Below are 17,610 nucleotides of genomic sequence, written 5' to 3'. Positions count from 1 at the left end.
CAGTATCATGCTTTGGGGTTGCTTTTCCTCAGCTGGAACTGGGGCTTTAGTCAAGGTGGAGAGAATTGTGAACAGTTCCAAATACCAGTCACTTTTGGCCCAAAACCTTCAGGCATCTGCTAGAAAGCTGCAGATGAAGAGGAAGTTCACCTTCCAACAAGACAATGACCCCAAGCATACATCCAAATCAACAAAAGAATGGCTTCACCAGAAGAAAATTAAAGTTTTGAAATGGCCCAGCCAGAGCCCAAATTGAAATCCAATAGAAAATCTGTGGGGTGATCTGAAGTGGGCTGTACACAAGAGATGCCCTAGCAATCTGACAGATTTGGAGCACTTTTACAAGGAAGAGTGAGTAAATATTGCCAAGTCAATATGTGCCATGCTGATAGACTCCTGAATGCTGTAATTAAATCAAAAGGTCCTTCCACAAAGTTTGTTTTTCAATTGAATTTTACGGGTTATAGATCACATTAAAGGTTTGAAATGATTTATTGTGGTCTCATTTTTTTATATCATAAAAAACTGGCAATTTAACAGGGGTGTGTGCACTTTTTATATCCACTGTATATGTTTCATCATTCATGTACAACACTACATCTATCGCCTAACCTAGCCCTTACTTTAACCCTACTCCACACACACACAGACACACACACACACACACACACACACACACACACACACACACACACACACACACACACACACACACACACACCAACTGTATCCCTTCACCTAACCCTCACTCTCTTTAAGCTGCAAAACTCACACACAGTCCCACCTCATTCCCACTTATCATACTCCCCTTCCCCTAATGAACATGCTGTCAAAGAAACTGATATTTGACAGTGTGTGTGTGTGTGTGTGTGTGTGTGTGTGTGTGTGTGTGTGTGTGTGTGTGTGTGTGTGTGTGTGTGTGTGTGTGTGTGTGTGTGTGTGTGTGTGTGTGTGTGTGTGTGTGTGTGTGTGTGTGTGTATCTGTGATAATATCTAACACACAAAATATCAAAACCATAAAACATGTTAATCCATAATATTGAAAAATAAAATGCATTTATACAGGGGAGGCAAGTTCCCTACACTCTCTTGTAGGGGGCTTCTCCCTGCACACCCTGCAACTTATATATACCAACTCTGGGATTGCACAACAATAAGGAAAGGACAAATTCCATGTTTTGAATATAATGAGTTTTAGAGATTTTAAGCCAGGAACACCTTTTGGATATTTCGTTTCAAGAAAATACAGAGAACCTATAGATATATATAAATACTTACATGTTAGGAAGCCGTACATAAAACTGCTAGAACTGTTCACCATAGATAAGGAAGTCAGATACTGTAAATGGGTTATGTGTTTATACTGAAACATTGCAGAACTTGGGATGTAGAATATTTCTCCACATTTGCTGCAGTCAGACCACAAAGTCAAAGCCTGAGCAGTTTAACAGAAGTACAAGCGCCTATATACTTCACAATAACACCCTCACCACTGAATATTGTCATTGTACCTAGGCCCTACTTTTCTAAGTGCTATTGATTTGTTGTTGTTGCATACATTTTGTAGTGAAATACTGGTTAACAATAACTTTTTTTTGTAAAATGTCTCATTTAGATATATTTAATAAGATATACTTAATATTATTTTTTAACTTTTATTTTCAATATGCTTCTATTTTATTTGCATAGTTAAAGTTTTTACTTTTTAAAAATTAGTACAGTGACTTTTTGGTAAACTGTAAAGCCATGTTGAGTTATTTGGTTTTAAAGTACTTAATTAAATGTCTACACTTTTCCCATTTCTGTTTCATGACTGTGAACACATGTTGTTTCCACAGTCAACAGTCAGAAGAATCATCCTTCTGAGAGCTGCAGACAGAAGTAATTATTTCAATATTGTTCTCTCACGCGCTGCTTCAATTTCTGCTGCAACATGTAATTTTTACATGCTTTAGGTAATGTGAAAGGAAGTACTGCATTTTCTAACCTCTTCAGGCAGTTCCTGTTGTATATTTCTCAGGCATCTCTCTCACCCAACACACTTTCTCTACATATCCCATAATTTTTAAATGGTTGATAATCTTTTGCATCCATTTTAGTAGTGCAAACAGAGTTTTTTCAGGACTCTGCTCCCACGTCATGATTTATTTCATTCTGTGGCCAATTTGAAATGCCAGATTGAGGCAGGAATTACTTCTGCACTTTCTACTGGTATGTTCTTTACCAGAAAAGATGACACCAAAGCTGTTACTCATCATTCCCAGTGGCAGTCATGGGGGAGCTGCATTAAGAGCCAGTGTTAACATTGATCAGGTTTGCCTCTCTCAGCACAGCTGAGATTGTGTCAGGGTCGGTCGGCACCCACTCATATTGTTTACTTATTGCTGGTTACCCTGTTAGTGATGTTTTAAGTTTAAATTGCCAACTTGCTGTCATTCATTGCTTGGTGACTTTCTGCTCAAAACCATAAAATTCTTATTTGTTGTGTGTCAGAAAATGAAAAAAAAAACAAAAACCTAAAGGTTTTTTGAGTTTGGAGCCGTGGTGGTGCAGCTGTAGCGTTGTTGCCTCACAGCAAAAGGTTCACCTGTTCGATTCTCAGCTGGAGTGCCTTCTGTGTGGAGTCTGCATGTCCTCCCCGTGGTTGAGTGGCGTTCGAAAGACATGCATGAATGGACGTGCCTTCGTTGAAGGTTGGGTGCCGGGCTGGCAACTCGGCACCATAAAAATCTATTGCCAATCATTAGCAGACCGGAGTTCTGCTGTGGCGACCCCTAACCGGGAAAAGCTGAAAAGACAAACAAACATAGTAAAAGAAAATGTTAAAAATGGGTATTCTAGACTTCAGGTGTAGATTTCTATCTGACTTGCATACAAAAAATATTATTTATAAGGATATGTTGTGTTACTTTCTAAATTTGCTCACAAAAACTAGTTTAGATTTTTGTTTACAATGGAATACAACCACCAGCTCTTTTTCCTTTGTGTCATTAATTGTTCACCAACAGGCAGATTTGATTGCACAATTTGCTTTGTTCTTCTGTGCTTAATGTTTATTTTTGGTATAGCTGAAGGCTATGCAATTTTTGGGTCCTTCATATTCTGTGCTGTTTGTCTGATGCTATGCATTGTGTGAACTTGAATGTTCATAGAGTCATAGGTTCATAGGTGTGTACTAGGTTAATGACCCTGGAGCCTTTACAAGCCTAGTCCATAGGATTACCCTGGCATCATGCCACCCGACCTTAGTTCCCAGTGCCTCTGTTGAGTAGAGCCACTGGAGTGATCCCCGGGGTGAATTTTCTATTTCCCATCCACTCATCAAGATTTCTCTTGAAGAGGGCCAGTGAGGTGCTCTGTTTGACATGTAAGGGAAGTCTATTCCATAGCATGGGCAGTCTCTGGGTTATGAACCTGTCTCTCCAGCTTGTTCTGTTGATTGTGGTATTAAGGTTGAGGTCTCTGGAACGTGTGGTGCGGAGGGATTGGAATTTCTTTAGATGTAGCATTTCTAACAGAGCTGGATCAGGCATGGATTTGTGAGTGAAGCAGAGATCGCCTCTAAGTAGGCGATATGAGACAGAGAATAGTTGGAGTTTTTTGAGTCTGTCCATATAGGACAAGTGCTTAAGGCCTAGGATCCTTTGTGAGGTACTTTTGTGGCCTCTCCAGTTGTTGCGGGTGTCTAGTGAGGTACATGCCAAATGGGGCATTATACTCTATGATTGACCTAATGAGGGAAGAGTAGAGGAAGACAATGACCTCTTTCTTCCTGGATGGAAGACCCTTAGTAATGAGATGTGCCACATAGAAGGACTTTCTGACCACAGTGGCAATGTGGTGGTCAAAAGAGAGGTTGCTGTCAACCTGTGTTCCCAGATCTGTTATAACTTCTTCTGTGTTCAGTGGACTACCATCGATGTGGTAATTCATGGGAACCGGGTTTTTCCCAAAGGGGATGGCGACACGTTTTTTGGCATTGAGCTTAAGGCCATGGTTCTGACACCAGTCATTGGTCTCAGTGAGGAGGCCTTCACAAAACCAAACTCTGTGGGGTCCAGAGTTTGGAGATTCCCTATAGCCTTGTTTATTAGGTCCATGATGATGCGTTCCATAGCTTTGCATATCAGACTCGTCAGGCTAATGGGGTGATAGTTCCCAGGGTCTGTAGTCGCTCCTCCATTGTGGAGAGGGATGACCATAGTAGTGCTCCATTTGGTAGGGACAAAGCCTGAGGTGAGGCTGTGATTGAACAGGGCACACAGGTGGGGTGCCAGTTCATTCTGTAGTTCATGTAGAACACAGCCAGGGATATTGTCAGGTCCCATAGAAGCTGTAATCTTGGTCTTGGACAGTGCTGTTTTAACCTGTGCAGCAGTAATACTGGGTGCCTGGCAATCTACTGGTATTGTGATTGGTCCTTTGGTGGGTGAGAGAGGGGTAAAGTAGGCACTGAATCTGTTGGCCAGTATGTTGCCAATATCTGTTGGTTTGGTATAGGAGGTACCATTGTGCAGTAGCTTAGAGCAAACCTGGGTATTGCTGTGGAGATTCTTTACATAACTATAGAAGGCCTTGTGGTTGTCTTTACTATCTGCTGCAATTCTGTTTTCATAGCTAGTTTTAGAGGATTTGATGAGGGATCTTAACTTTTTGTTGAGGCTGATAAGGGAGTTTTTACAGTCTTGGGACTTCACCTTATTCTGCATCAGTTTCCTCCTCCTGTTGTAGAGTCTGTTTATGGCAGGGGACCACCAGATTGGCTTCCTTTTTTGGAGGAGAGCGTCTTGGTTCTATTGGGTATGGCAAGATCCACACATTTGTGTACATGTTCGTACAGTGCATTCGTGTATGATTCGGCGGTCATGCAACTATTCTCCATTTGCATAGGTGCCGTGAAGTTAGCCACCTCTGTTTTTAGGAGCCCAAAGTTAGCTTTGGAGAATTTTTTCATGGTGGCTACCTTTACGGGTGGGTGGGGAGTGGGAGAGTGTGGATTTTCAAGATGATTAGTTTGTGGTCGGATCTAACCAGGGAGGAGTTGACTATTGGTATAGAGGAAAGGTCACCCATGTTAGTAATGACCAGGTCAAGGATGTTTCTAACTCTAGTGGGGGTAAGAATGAGCTGGTCGAGGGCACTGGAATTAATGAATTCCAGGGAACGTTGGGCAATTGTATTGGTACATGAGTAGTTTTCCCAGTTAATGGAGGGGTAGTTAAAGTCACCCAGGATGAGAATGTTAGGTTGGCCCCTAATATTCTCCAGGGTGCTTAGGAACGTGCAATGTGAGTCTTGGGACATGGTTGGGGACCTATAGCAGGTTACATCCTGAATCACTGTCTTACCCAATCTTAGCTGCACCTGAAGTATCTCTGATTCATTATGTTGGGCTACCAGTCTGGAGGTGTGCGCATCCTTTACGAATATGGAAACACCACCACCTTTGGAGCTTCGGTCCAGGTTCTGGGGCTGAAAGGTGTGGAATGAGTTATAGCTTGGTAGTGCAGGGGTGCTTTCTGCTGCCTTGAACCAGGTCTCTGTTACAGCACAAATGTTCTCCATTTTAAGGAGTGCTTTGAGCGAGTGTATTTTGAGATTTAGACTTCTAGCTTTGAGCAGCATAACCCTCATATTGCATTTGTTTGTAGCTGTTACAGTGGTAATTTGGTCTTTGGAACACCACCTAAAAAGGCACTATAGGGGTGGCAAGAGCACTGGCTAGTATCTGAAAGCCCAGGGGTGACAGATGTAGGCCATCTCTGGCAAAGCATCGAGGTCTGCCAATCACATCATCCCAGGCAGACAGATATGGGATCCCCTTTGAATGACACCAGAAAATTAGCCAATTATTGAAATCAATCATTTTTTGCTTGCACTGTGGTATCATCCTGGGTGATGGTAGGATGCTGCTCAGGGCTAGGGTCATACCCGCCTGGGCTACATAATCCGAGAGCTCCTCCATTTCTCTTTTCATGTAGTCCAGAGAGGTATGTCTCAGGTCATTCACACCCACATGTACAATGACAAAGTCATATTTGTACCTGTTGTTGAGGGATCTGCGTTATGTAGCAGATCCTGGCACCTGACAGGCAGCTGACTGTTACTTTCTCCTTATTCAACCTAGTTAGTGGGACATTAGTGGGCCTCACTATTGAGTCACCTATTACTAGTGTGTTGGGCATGTTGTTTTGCCTTAGGGGCTTTGGTTGAGTGGCACACTGTTTAGGAGAGTTATGTGCCTCGTGATTAGTGTTGTGTTGTGGTGGTCGAGTGCGTTTCTACCTTGGAGGTCTCTGCTGTTTGGGTAGATTTTTATTGAGAGCCTCCGTGAAGGTGGGTGTGTGGTTTGTGTTTTTATGTGAAGGCAGTGCTGGTGTGTGTTCTGGAGGGCTACGTGTTCCATGTGGTGTGGTGCCAGTGTTGACATTCTCCTCTTGGCCAGCTATTCTGGTCTTGGATAGAGAGTGCATGGCTTCCAGTTTGGATATATAAGTGCATCTCTTGCAAGTCTGAGTGTTGGGAGGTAAGAGGAGAGGGTTGTCAGCAGTTGCTACATTGCTTCAGGATGCCAAAGTTCACCAGATTAATATGAGAAAGCACAGGGAACTGACCTTTAGACATGCCTGGAGGGGTGGGCATTAATAATCCATAAATTATTACTAGGCTAATGATCTGGGGAGGGGCCTTTTTAAGCCTAGCCAAGTTTTCCTGAAAGAATAATGAGGTCCTGTTTCCAAATAGGACACTGAAGGCCAGGCATTTATAAGTTACCTCTGTCGTTAAGGGACATGGGTGCCAGACCTGGTGTAAGTTTCCTATTCCTTATCCACTGGTCTCGGTTGCACTTAAATTGGGAAATAGACATGGATGGGAAGCCTGTTCCATAGGAGGGTCAGTCTCTGTGACACGTATCTGTCTCTCCAGCATGTTCTGTTTAAGTCACAGACAAAATGCAGGTCCTTAGAGCTTGTATTTCTGGTGCTGTTTTGACTTAACAAATATGCATGGGATTCATAAGTGTAGGGTTTGCAGATGCCTTGTAAGCCAGACATAAATCACCTCTCAGCAAACTATAGGAGACTGAACAGAAGGGAAAGGGCTTTAAGGTACTCTGCATAAGGCAGGTTTGTTATGCCATATATTCTTTTTTAAGGAGCCTCTGAGATTACTCTAGTTGCTGCATATGTCTGAGCAGGTATATACTGATGGGATCATTGTACTTTATGACTGGTCTGATAACAGCAGGGTACAGTGGGATAGCACTTAGATGCCATGCCCTTACTTGTAAGTTGCACACCATAAAAGGATTTCCTCATCACTGTGGACACATGGTGGTCGAAGGTAAGGCTACTGTTTACATACATACCCAGATCCCTGACCACTGGATTGACTGTTAAAGGCATAGTATCATGGTAATTAGCCATGATGGCTGACTTCCCAAAAGACACTATTATGCATTTCTTAGCATTGAGTTTAAGACCATGGCTTTGGCACCATTTGTTAGTCAGAGATAGACCTTCCTGAAGAATGCTAGTGTCTGCAGGGGAATCAACAATAACACCCAGCTTCCAATCATCTGCAAACTTAGTCAGCTCTAAACTTTCAGTGTTTGTTTCCACTTCATAGAAATAGATGCCAAAAAGGACCAGGCCCAGTTCCAAGCCCTGTCTAGTGTCTGGCCTCTTGGTGGAGGTGGCCTCACCTATTTTGACCTTCTGAGTTCTATCAGTAAGCCAGCTGAATATCCAGTGAGTGCTAAAAGGGTTTATTACCTAATTTAGTGAGCTAGTCTATAATGTCTTAGTGGGGTATTGTATCAAGAGCCTTTGCCAGGTCGAGGTAAGGTGTGTGTACAGTCTTTTCCCCTCTACAAGAATAGCATGCAAGTGTATCTGAGCATGCTGAAGGATATGCACAAACACAACACATACACACACACACACACACACACACACACACACACACACACACACACACACACACACACACACACACACACACACACACCAAAATATCTAACCACTGCCACATGCACAACGGTAGATGGCTTAAGGAAGGCCATCCCAGGAAAAGTGCCATCCCATTTCATCATATAAATAGGGAAGGAATGGTGAACAGGAAAATTAGGACTAGGACTAATAGTAAGCAGATGAAAACACATGATGGTAACCATAAAGAATGACTAGTTAGGGCACATATTTTTGTGGGAAAGGTCCCCTTTTTCATATAAGAAGAATAGCTGAGGAAAGTACTGAATAATGGTTTGGGGGGGAGTAGAGAGAGGAAAAAAAGGTTACAAGAACACACAAACAAACTTGGAATAAAGACACAAACAAAGGTGGTGTTGATGCAGATGTGGGGACAAAAGAGGATGCACACAGACTGACAGAGTGTCCACAATAGTGATGGGGAGGATAAGATAACAAGTAATGTAAGGAGAGTGACATGTAAGGTGGAGGAACACTTGGGTGGGTTATAGGGCAGGTGCAAGGTGGATGCCACAGTGGCTCAGAGGCCAACCTACACAGACCTTACAGTCTTCTCCATGGTCGAAGTCATGTGCAGGGTATGTCTCTAGTGGCCTGATTATTTAGACATGCCACTGACATGCCACAAACAATCATTTCAAGAAGTACTACACAGTAGAGAAGTGAGTGTCTTGCTGTTGGCACACCTTAGTCATCCTCAGCCTGTACTGTTAACACCAGAAGACCACAGGGGCATCTCTGGCCATTGTCAGAAGAGAAGCCTCCATTCCCCTCCTGAGTATGGACTACAGAGGCCACCACTGAGTTCTCCAGATCACTCTAGAAGGGTGACCTCCACCACCCACCCACCCCTGCTGTAAGGCAGACTAGGTGACCATTAACACTCAGCACTAGAGACACTGACCGGTGCAGGATGACATGTCCTCTACTATTCCCATGCTGCAACATCTACTGGACTTGAAGAAGACAGAAAAGACAAAAAGAGAGCAGACTGATACACACATATTTATGCATACCATTAAATCAGTACAATGCAGTAGTGCACATCGCATATGTACCCTACTGCCAGGAGAACCAGTCTTGCCACCTGTGACATCCTTCCATGTTCCTTTTCCACACCTCAGCCAAAGTAAGGCAAAGTAGGAAGAACTTAGTATGATGTTACACCTGTGAACAGAAATCGTGGGGATATATATATATATATATATATATATATATATATATATATAAGTGTGCGTGTGTGTGTGTGTGTGTGTGTGTGTGTGTGTGTGTGTGTGTGTGTGTGTGTGTGTGTGTGTATGTGTGTATGTGTAGAACCACAAAATCCAGAACGGCACTCCAAGCAACCATCTGTAGAACCAGAATGGCTAAGTAGATGCTGTGAAAAATAAATCCACCACAAAAAATGCAGAAAAATACTTCTTTATGTAAGTTCTTTGCTTCAGTTCAGTGCAATGAAGTAAACAGCGAACAACAGCTAACAGCTCACCATTCAATGCTATAGCAGCATACCGGTTTTACCCTCTGGTGTCATCAGTGCAGTACATATATATGAGTGTGTGTGTGTGTGTGTGTGTGTGTGTGTGTGTGTGTGTGTGTGTGTGTGTGTGTGTGTGTGTGTGTGTGTGTGTGTGTGTGTGTGTGTGTGTGTGTGTACATGCTTACAGTAAAACTCTGGCTAGCTGTCCTTAATCACTGTTCCCACTGGCTACGCAGGTCAGAGTGACACTACTGCAGGTTGTTATACCAGTGCAGGTGATGGCAAGGCAGGTGCATGGTATTGTTACTGCTGCCCCCTCAACATCCACTACTGTAGTGAGCTCTGCATAAAATATGAGCATAAATGGAGAGAAAAAAAACAACAAAATACAAATTAAACAGTGATAAAAAGAGAGAAATACAAAAGCAAAAGCAGTTGTCGGTAATGTGTGCTACACTGAGTAGCAGCACAGTCCCTTGAGGGTAAAAGGCCTTTAAGTATGCAATAGCAGACAAAAAACAATATAGAGATCAGATGAAAAGGTACTACAATGTTATGTATGTCACAAAGGTCTAGATTAAGTGGCAACTACCCACCCCCTTATATGTTGGACATGTGAACAGTGCATGAACTGCAGACTATATGGCTGCAAAGAGCAGTGAAACTGGACTGAACAGCCACATGAGCCTGAAGTAACCAGTCCGTGGGAGCTTACCATGAGGTGGCAGACACAGCCTCTCAGATAGTGCCTGGAATGACACTATGGAGATTATACCATGTAGATACAACTACACAAGTCCAAAAGTAGTGTACATGCCTCTCCAAAACTATAATGTATCTTGACATGCGTTAAACACCATGAGGTATCACCTAGCAGCTTGTCAGATGCATGCCCATTGTATGCCAGATGCAAATGGCACAGGCAGGGCAGATGGAATAGCCACTGAAAGAGTAAGACATGGCAGACTAACCAAGGCACTGTGTAGTAACATCAGGGGTATGGTCATGGTCAAGGCACTGAATGAAGTCAACTAATCTGGGCCAGAGTAGATCATGAAATGGAACACTCACCGTTGGCCCAATGGTAGGATGGGCAGTAGAAAAATTGGCCTGTATTGACAAGGTATGATGCACATAATGCAAAGCAAAGTAATATGGAATGGTTACAATAACTAGCAATAATGTAGACATGGACAATGAAGCAGGTGTCTAACAAATATGCACATTAATAACATTAGTGCCATGTATATGCCATGACCCCTAGACAGTCTTGTCTTACACTGCAGGTAAGTCAGTCAATTTCCCCCTATTTCAGCAGATGCTGAAAAACATAAAACAAAAAGAAACATATCCATTAACTCAACATCCCCCACATAGCTGAGTAAGGCTTCTACTTATGTACATACAACTGTCAGTCACTACTACTTAGTGTAGAACTCTGTCTTCTTCTGTTTAACCTGTTCTTCACATTGGCTAACTGAGTCAGGATGGCACCCTCTGGCAAGGAGTGATGCCATGGATATCACCCATTTTGGTGGGCAGTGCTGGCATCAATACAGTGACCCAAAGAGGTACCATCTTGACCTTGGATAATGTGAAGAAGAAGCTGGAGGAAAATGGCAGCAGATTCATACTGATTTTCATTGTAGATGTCATGTGACATGCATCAACAGGCAGCAGAGCAGTACATTGAAGCCCAGTGTCACCATGTGGCCACATATTACCAACCAATGTAGTAGGGTGGCAGGGTGAAACTCACTGATTTGTAGGTATCCGGCTTGCCCAAACCACAATGTTGTGCATGACTGTAGCACAGTGCCTCTAGGGGCAGTGTGGCTGATTAAGAAACCCATAGCCCCATAGAGGTCTCAGACATACCCAGACATATGAAGATCATGTTGTAGTCCTAAGTGTATGTGCACAGACAGGCAGGTATGATCCTCATTGCACAGTCTTGGGTTGGAATGCATTGTGTTAAATGTGCAATTTAGAAACAATTACACTGAATTGCCTCATTAGCATAATGACTATGGTAAGAATTTTGAAATTGCAAGATAAATACAGCCATGGGTATTGCAGAGTTCATTGCACTACTGAATTTCACAAGAATAACAAGTGGAACACAATTGTGTGACATTTCTACTGGTCTAGAGAGGAAAGGGCTGCTTTACAATTGCTGTGGTAATCGTACACAAACCAGTGGCAAATGGGCAAAATTACTGGATAACTGTAGTAATCATTTTTTTCCTGAGTGAGAGGGATTGCTCCACATCTACCTGCTGACAGTTGGAGCGGAAGGAGTTCTGCAGTAAATAACTACCAAGGTATATAGATTACAGAAGTGTGGAGCATCTAATGGGGAAGGGGTACACAGGCTATAGTCTGGGGAGAATTTACTAGATAACTATAAGACTCTTATTTTTATGGGGTGGGGGTTGTACTATACCAACCTGCTGACAGTGGGATGGGGAGTGCAAAGAAGGAGGATGCAATGGGTGAAGGGACAGAGCTCAGGTGCAGGCAGCAGCAACAATCAAAGTATTGGCTTTGAGGCAGAGCTAGGTACATCATGACCCTTGGTATGCAGCTCAGACAGAGAGAAATGTGTTGCAATGCACAATGTCAATTGCTGTGTCTCTGGATCAGGCATAGAATATAGTGGACAAGGTGAGATGGGAACAGCACACTGGATAACTAGTACCTGGCAGGAGTGAATATGTGAACAACACAATAGTTCTACTTTCTTTGGTAGAGATAGGTGTAGGCTACTGACGAGGTGCACATCACAACACACTCTGTTCATATGCTGCCCTATTTGACCACTACAGAGAACTGTCCTGTGATATTGGTACATGGTAGGTGTGGCATCTTATAGTGGTGCAACCGCCACATGGGTGTGTGTTAACTACAGATGATGCTGCACATATTTTCTGTCCTCACATTAATCATGACTGTACTTCCACATTTACAGGTAGACACATGGTGCTTACGGAAAGGAAGTGCCTATAGAAGTTCTCCCCAGTGGAGACAATTGTTTTGCAGCAGGCCCTCCTTGAGCACAGGCACTGAATATACATAAGAGTAACCAGGATTTCCACGAGCATATGATGTGTAAGCTCAAGGCAGATGTGAATGCAGACAGTGGCCACAAAAGAGCAGCCATCAGGTCCATTGCAAGGTGACCAACATGATCCTGAATGCCTGCCTAAAGACCCATGCCATTGTATGGGAAAGGATCATCACAGGTGGTGGTCAACCATCACAGACCACCCTCAATGCCATGGAGGGGTTGCTGTTGTTTCTGTATAGGGAGACTGAAAGGACACTGATAACTGCTGGAGGCCTGAATGTGGGAGCTAAACTGGATGCACAATCCAGTGCCACTGTTAGTGATGCACTAGGATGGTATTTCCTTATGAAGTAAACCACATCTTAGGGGGTACTAAACACTGCTGTATCTCCTTTCTCAGGCACATCTCAGATGCATGTATGAAGGCAAATCATGCAATGTTCATTTCTTTACATTCTTCCCATAGTTGTTACCCATACCATGATGCATCACAGGGAGTGGGGTTTTCACATATTAGTAATGCTGCACACAGATGTTTATCTGTCTGCTTTCAGAAGTGCAACAGTTATGAGGTCCTCTGCCATGGAAGAAGGCACACTTTATGTCAGTGCTGCAGCATACAGTGATGATGACAGTGTCTTAACACTTGCACAGTCTGAGGGTGCAGTCCAACAGTGGTGAGTGTGTGGGTGCACAGTACCACACACATCTAGTGACACAGTTCTGTTGCCTGCAGAACCCAAGTGTACCTCTCCAGATTCTGTGGGAGGACAGATCATGTCCAGCATCCATACTCAGGGAGCATACTTGTCACCTGCCATGCACTGCAGTTTCTCCACAAAGCATGGGGACAGAAGTTGGGAGTGGCTAGCTGGTGGCCATCACTGCCATGGCTCTTTGTCACTGTCTGAAGTGAATGTCATAATGTGCACAATGCAACAGATATGCAGGGCTGTAATCCGGGCATAGCAGATGTCACCACTGCCATGGCAGAAGCAATACATGTATAGTATAGCCTATGGGATGATTTATGTGAGGACATTGTTCACATAACTGGCATGTTTGATACGCACATGACTGCAGTCACTACCACAATAAGGTGGCCTGCCTATCTACACCATGGCTGACACCATTCGTGTTTCTCATCAGCCACCACTGTCAGCACATCCCACAGGATAGGTAGGTCAGTATTATGTGCTGTTATCTCGTTTTCACTACCCACTGGTGGTATATCTGGTGTAATGTGGCATGGCCACCCTCACAGACATCGAGTATATAGAGGTCAAGCATTTGGCACAGCCAGGAGTCAAATTCTCATAGTTCACCTTTATTCATGTTGATGGATGTTGGTGCCAGTATAATTTCTCACAAGGGATGCATTCATGACCAGGGACATTCATGGGTTACATCATTCCTACATGAGGTGTCACAACACCTATCTCACACATGCACGTGAGCACACACATACACACACACACACACACACACACACACACACACACACACACACACACACACACACACACACACACACACACACACACACACACACACACACACACACACACAGAGCAAGCACATTTGCAGGATCTGCATCTCATGCCTCAAATTCTGAACAAGTACTCAATACTGCTGGACACCTTTCCATCTCATGAAAGAGCTTCCTCTTTTCTACACAGTATAACCAGCTCCTCCAATTTCCTGGCCATATCACATACTCCCTTCCACATCCTTAGTTTACTCAACATACTACCATTCCCACTTCCAATTCCTGTTTCTGTGCCCCCTCACCATCTGTGCATATAATGACAATTGTGTCCTGCCCTCCCTGCAATGTTATATGGGGAGGTTATGTCTGATGTATCGTGCAGCCAGTTGATGCACTGAACAGCATAGCCTGGTTGCAATATTGCATGGATCAGTTTTAGTAAGTTTTAATTTTTTTTCTGTGGCTAATCAGGCCTATATTTGTGAGCAGCCACCATTCCTTGCAGTACTGCAGCATATTGCGCCCATCCCTGCCTCAGATGGTATTTCCCTGAGGCCACTTTCCCAACAGCTCTTCAATTGGCACCTCCTGCACTACTGGTTCCAGTATCTGTCTGGTCCTTTGATAGCAATCCTCTGGCCTTGCTGTCTGTGTACCACCATGTTGTGAAGTATTTCACAGGCAGTAAAATTATTTATTTTATTTATTTATTGACATTTGTTAACCGGGTTGGTCCTGCTGGGCTTTTGGGCCCTTTTTCAGAGGAGACCCGAGGAGAAAAGCTCCAAAATAGATGATATACAAATACATTACAAGTTTAAACAATTGTACATTAAGTGTCATTAAGTCTAAGATAGTAGATTATACACATATACAAGTTACACAGAGTGCAATACAGTTGTGGGTGTGCAAATGTATCAGGCACAAAGGGAAAGCAAACAATCATACAAGTATAGAGACAAGTACAATTTTACTATTTTACACAGGGGGTTCCTGTGCAGTCAACCAAACTTAAAAAATAGAGAAAGAAGCCTAGCTTACAAGGAGATGTGGAAGAGCTTGTAGAGTGAGGCACCAAGGAGAGGGGGGGGGGGATTAGGTTGGGTCGAAGCAGGGGCAGGTTTTGGAGTTACGAAGATGAGTTTTTAGCACATTTTTAAAGTGTGAGGAGTGGGAGATGGGGCAGATGTGAAAAGGAAGTTTGTTCCAAGCTCGTGCGACACAGTGTTTGTACAGCAACTTACCTATGTTTTTTTTGGGTTGGTAGATGTCTAGTAGTTTCGGGCTGGAGGTACGGAGGGTTCGAGATGGAGTATAGGGAGAGATCAAGGAAGAGAGGGATGGGCAGGCTGAAGGTTTGTAGATAATAGAGTGTAATATTTGGAATTGAGATAGCTGTAGTTGCTGAGGGATTTCTAGCCATTGGAGACAGTTTAGTGAGATACAGTGATGAGCCTTGTAAGAGGAATTAGTAATAAATGTAGCTATTTTATGGTATGTTTGTTGAAGTTTGTTTAGGGTTGTGGCTTGAATGTTGGTGAGAACTGGGGCGACATACAGGAGAGAGGGGAGGAGGAGAGCCTGTCCTAGGGTGAGTCTAGAATTGGGGGTTAGGAATTATTTGTTCCGATAGAGTAGGCCCAATTTCTGATGTGTTTTCTTTATACATTGGAGTATGTGGAGGTTAAATTTTAGTTTGTCATCAATGATGACCCCTAAGAGTTTAGTATGGGTATCTAGTTGGATAATTGTGTTGTTGGAGGATTTGATGGTAAAAGTAGTTTTAAACTGAGAAAGAGAGCGGGGGATGAAGAGAAGTAGTTTAGTCTTTTTTGGGTTTAGTATGAGTAGGTTGCCTGAAAGTCATTTTTCAGTGGATAGAAAGGCTTGTTGTGTTAGGGAATGGAGCTCAGAGATACTGTTTGAGGTTGAGATAAGTGTAGAATCATCTGCGTATTGAATGAGGGAAGATTCTTTGCAAGAAGTGAAAAGATCATTAGTGAAGACATTAAACAGGAGGGGACCTAGGATAGAGCCTTGAGGCACCCCAGTTGGGACAGGGAGGAATGGAGAGGAGGAGGAGAGCCATTTAACGGATTGCTGCCTACTGAATAGGTAGCTAGGGAACCAGGCTAAGGAAGTGGAAGATAGGTTGTGGTTGGCAAGCTTTGTTAGTAGTAGAGGATGTGAGACTGTATCAAAAGCTTTAGAAAGGTCGAGAAAAAGACAGAAAGTCAGTTTATTGTTGTCAAGAGCCTCAGCAATAGTATGGGTGAAAGACAGAAGAGCCGTAGTTGTATTGTGGTTGTGGCGGAATCTATGTTGAGTGGGAGTGAGTAGGTTGTGCTGGAGGAGGTGTTTTAGAAGCTGAGTGTGGATGCATTTTTCTAGGATTTTAGAGAAGGAAGAAAGAATGGCAATGGGACGGTAGTTAGAGGGGTCAGTGGAATTTCCACCTTTATGTAATGGGATAGTAAAGAAGGATTTCTACAAGGTGGGCACAATGGCTTCAAGGATAGATCTGTTGATTAGAATAGATACAGAGGATGCAGTAGATTCAGCAGCAGGTTTGAGGAAGGAAGGAGGTAAGTTATCTGTGGAGGGAGAACAATGTTTGAGCTTAAGGGGGAGAGATTTGATATAGGATGTGGGAATGGGATGAAAGGAAAAGGTAGTTGAGTTTAGAAAATTTGGAAGAGGAGCAGAAGTAGAGTTAGATTTAGAGGGTAGGAGATTCTGGATACTGTTAATGAATTGTTGATTAAGGAGGGTAGCAGTTTCCAGGGGGGATGTATTTGGGTATGGGGATGGGTTTGAGGGACTACCTGGAGAGAGAATTTTGTTCAGGGTAGACCAAAATTTGTGAGGGTTGGATTTGTTGTTGAGCTGAGCTGAGCTATAGTACGACTTTTTATCATTTGTAATATGTTTTTTGTTTGGTTTCTTAGTTGTTTAAATTTGAGTAGTAGGGGATGTTGTTTAGTTTTGGTCCAAGCTTTCCATGCTCTGTCTCTTTGATGCATAAGGGACCTAGTTTTTTTGGAAAGCCACGGTGCCTGGTTTGATTTTATTCTAATCTTTCTAGTGGGAGCTAGAGAGTCTAGAGTGTTAAGGAAGATGCTATTGAATGTGCTTACTGCATTGTTGAGAGGTAGTTCTTTAAGGATGGACCTGTCTATGTTAGCAAGAATATGGTTAAAATGGTTGGCATCAAAATGGGATAGTTTACGGCAATCTTTAGTAAGGTGTGATTTGGGAGTTTGGCAGGAGTATCTGAGAACAGAGGTAGGGAGATAGTCACTAAGGGAGTCTGGTAGGGTAGTAGGGTTGTGGTAGTATTGGGGGGAGTTAGTAAGGATCTAGTCAATGGTTGAGCTGGATGAGGAGTTTTTGTGAAAGCAGGTGGGGGCTGAGATAAGTTGCTGAATACCATGCAAGTTGATGCTGAGTTGCGGAGAGTCAGATGTAAGTTTGGACCAGTCTATGTTCATATCTCCAAGGATAAGGGTTTCTTAGGGTACAGAGTGAGAGAACCAGGATAAGATATTTTCTAGTATGGGCAGGTTGTTTCCTGGGGGGA

The sequence above is a fragment of the Protopterus annectens genome, chromosome 11.part0, assembly GCF_019279795.1.
Source record: "Protopterus annectens isolate FY-2018-M chromosome 11.part0, PAN1.0, whole genome shotgun sequence".
Classification (NCBI taxonomy): Eukaryota; Metazoa; Chordata; order Ceratodontiformes; family Protopteridae; genus Protopterus; species Protopterus annectens.
The sequence above is the reverse complement of the archived record's forward strand: the minus strand, read 5'-3'. Positions refer to the sequence as shown.